At 34.1% G+C, this 3927-nt stretch overlaps 1 protein-coding gene across 7 annotated transcripts in view; it reads left to right on the top strand.

Annotated features, from left to right (window-relative positions):
• Positions 1-3927, top strand: part of LOC111058182 (DNA N6-methyl adenine demethylase) — a 269719-nt gene that overhangs the window by 221185 nt on the left and 44607 nt on the right. The window lies entirely within an intron of this gene.

Below are 3927 nucleotides of genomic sequence, written 5' to 3'. Positions count from 1 at the left end.
TTTTCTGAAATGATTTCTATCCCATGATCCTATGAGACTTGTTGAAGCTGTATTATTTGCAATAATACTGTATTGATTAACGTAAAAATGTTAGTTTTCTGAAAAAAGTGCCCATAAGTCAGGGCGTGATTCCTCTCATCAAAAGAAGGAAAGAAGGAAAAAAGTTCTAATTAACATAGGTCCGAAAATGCTTGGTTCCCCAAGTTATACAAAGTGATGGATTTCGTCTGAATTTCAGTTCCCCTGCCGAAACGAAGCCCTACGATATTTGTTGGCTGTTAATTTAAGATGTACAATTAAGCGTACTTTATGTGAAATGAACTGAAAAATTAAATAAAACCGTTTCCAGACCTGTAGCTACAGTAATTTTCAAGATATGTGATGAAATACGCGAAACTTGGTCCCGAAAAACAAGTTCCAGGTTTGAAGCAGATTTACTATGTTAAATGTACAATGAACACAAAATATTTTTACAGAACTTGTAGAAAATTTTATTTCGAAGAGAAAGATGTAGAATAAGTCTATAATAGACAAATGCAGCCTTAAAAAATAATCCCTACTTACATACAAAACGCATGAAAAATAGACAAAATCCGTTAAGCTCTCTATTTTTCATGCGTTTTGTATGTAATTAAGGTTTATTTTTTAAGGTTGAATTTGTCTATTCAACTTATTCTACATTTTTCTCTTCAAAATTAAATTTTGTTCAAGTTCTGTAGAAAAATATTTTGTGTTTATTGTACATTTATTATAGTAATAAATCTGCTACAAACCTTGAAGGAACTTGTTTTTCGGGACCAAGTTTCGCGTATTTCATCACATATATTAAAAATCTGGTGTGGCGCACTCACACAACTTTCCTTGCCGTTATGAAAATTGATTACCTGACGCTAGTATGCACGCGCATCTCAAGTCTACTTATAAACAAAGATCTGAGCCAGCTGGTGATACAGGACAATAACGCTGGAGACATACGAGGTCTGCTATCTCTTCATAGTGAATAATTTAATAGAATCAACAGTTGCCAACAGTTTGCAATTGAAATAATAACATTTTCTCAAATTTCGTGCTTATTTTCAATTTTAGGTGAAAATGTTACTGGACATTAATTGTAGAGATTTTCATGCTTAATCTTTTCTATTCATTTTTTTTTTTTTGTTTAAATTTTATCTGAAGCCAGATAATTCGGAATCTAAAATCGAACTTTGCATAGATGGGGCAAAGCTCCTGAAATTTTTACAGATATAGGACTTGTTGCAGTTGATAGAGCTTATGAATGACTATTTCAGGTATGAATTTGATCAAATCGCTTTTGAGAAAATCGCGATAAACCCTGTTTTTGACAACATTTTCGCTATTTTAGCCGCCATATTGGATTGCATCTGATCGAAATTGTTCGTGTCGGATCCTTATAGTGTGAGGACCTTACGTTCCAAATTTCAAGTCATTCCGTTAACCGGGAGATGAGATATCGTGTACACAGATGCACATACACTCCTACACACACACACACACACACACACACACACACACACACACACACACACACACACAACACACACACACACATATACATACAGACCAATACCCGAAAACCACTTTTTCGGACTCAGGGGACCTTGAAACGTAAAGCAATTTAGAAATTGGGGTACCTTAATTTTTTTCGGAAAGCAATACTTTCCTTACCTATGGTAATAGGGCAAGGAAAGTAAAAATTACTGTAGCTACACGTGTGGAAACGGTTTTATTCAATTTTTCAGTTCATTTCACATAAAGTACGCTTAATTTTACATCTTAATTAACAGCCAACAAATACCCGGAGGGCTTCATTGCAGCAGGGTGCCGTGCTACCAATTTTTCCTTAAACGGTTGGAATAGCATTTAACACCTATCAACCTATGGATAGTTGTCGGCTCCAATAAAATAGATTCTTGATAAACTGTGAACGGATCTATTGCCTATGAATGAGAAATCCAGTTTTCAGAGCAAATTAACTTATAATCTTCAGATGAAATTACACAAATACACAAGGAGAATATATATTAAGCCTAATTATTTCAGAGTTATTACGAACTAAAATACTTATCTAGTTTACAGTTGAAACACAGTGGCTATTGGCTTTACTACACTAATAGCTAATTATGCACAAAAATTTATATAAAACTCAATTTAAAACATTAATAAACGAAAATGATTTAGAGCAAAACTCCACGACAATACTTGTAGCCAGCCATTTTTCAGAAGAAGGGCTGAACAGGAAAAAGACATAAGTTGCAAGTCACGAAGACAACGCCTCCAACATTACAGACACGTCACCACAAAATCATAATTTACAAGTTTAGAATTCACATTCTACATCTGTTCTCAATAAAACTTTATTTTGAAAATGTTATTTTAAATTTTTATACATATATTCTATTTAAATAAACGATTTATTTAGTAATTTGTTAACCCTGCCTCGGTGACACCATGGAACAATGCAACAAACATTTACGATAATAAATTCTCCGTCAAAAAATTTGTCCGTCTATTGATGACTCTGACATTTACTATAAAGTTCCATAGATCTCGAATTGAAGATTCGATTCCAATGTGAGAAGAAAAATGTAATATTACAAGGGGCACAGAAATTCAGACGAAATCTTCCAACCTGTATAACTTGGTGACTAAGCATTTTCGGACCTATATGTTAATTAGTACTTTTTCCTTCTTTTGATGAGAGGAATCACGCCCTGACTTATGAGCACCTTTTTCCAGAACATCCTGTATATATATGGTAGCATAGGTAGACCTATACTTGTGTTACATTCACATAATAATAGTGTACCGTGTGAGACACGAAAGTGACAGTGAAAATATAATTCCCATAAGTTCTAATTGTACTATTCATACTCACTCGGCGGGCTCAGTGAGAATAGCCCAATTAGAACTCGTGGAATTTATTTCCACTGTCACTGTTGTGTGCGAATCCAGCTTTAATACAGTACGGTACATTATAATGTACCTACTAGTAGTTCTGCGAACAGTATACCTCGCTCGTGGATACACTTTCAATCTAATGAGAAGGGCCAGTAGGCTACAGCATATTGTGAAGATTCAGCCATGTCATCTATTATTTTCTCCATTGAGAGTGCTAGAGACACTGTTTCCAGGGACACCGGACTTATCAAGGAGGTACCTTTATATCGTCTTCATAATTATTTACAATATTAAAGTTTATTACAACTTTTCTAATAATGATTATAAGAAATTGGCCAACTCATGAAAAATTGAATATGCAGTAGGCAATTAGACGATGAATCGTCTCACAGACGATAGTGAGACGGAAAACGTTTCTAAATAAGATGGGTTTGTTGGTGACAATAGAATAGAATAGAATGACTTTTTATTTATGTGACGTGGCGAAGTTTGGACAATATTGTCCACCCTATCATTAACCACGTCGTTAGCAAACAATACAATACAAAATATGCAGAGATAACAAAAAAAATTGAAGCAAGAAATGACAATAAAATGGCAATGACAGGAGGTTGGTAATTATGTTTTTCATGAAAAGTGGATGGGAAAGCATTCTCATGCTTTCTCTCTTAGATAATTGAGTCTTTCACAATTTGAATAAGCTAATAATATAATAATCATTGTACCTGATAAACTGAAAATTCAGTTGAAAATAACTAAAATAATAAACTGATAGTTATGATACGAATTAGTAACTTTCTGGATGGAGGTTGGTCTGCGGTTTTTTAAATTACAAAAACACTGGAGGTCTTATAAAAAATCGTTACCATAAGTTTCTGCGCCTTGTTTCAAGAAGACCTTGCATACCAATTCATCCAAATCGGACTATAACAGCGACTTTAACTGCGGTACAACAAACAAACAAACAAACAGACAAAAGCCGATTGAGTCGAAACTAGAGGACCTCAG

The sequence above is a fragment of the Nilaparvata lugens genome, chromosome 11, assembly GCF_014356525.2.
Source record: "Nilaparvata lugens isolate BPH chromosome 11, ASM1435652v1, whole genome shotgun sequence".
Lineage (NCBI taxonomy): Eukaryota > Metazoa > Arthropoda > Insecta > Hemiptera > Delphacidae > Nilaparvata > Nilaparvata lugens.
The sequence above is the reverse complement of the archived record's forward strand: the minus strand, read 5'-3'. Positions and strand labels throughout refer to the sequence as shown.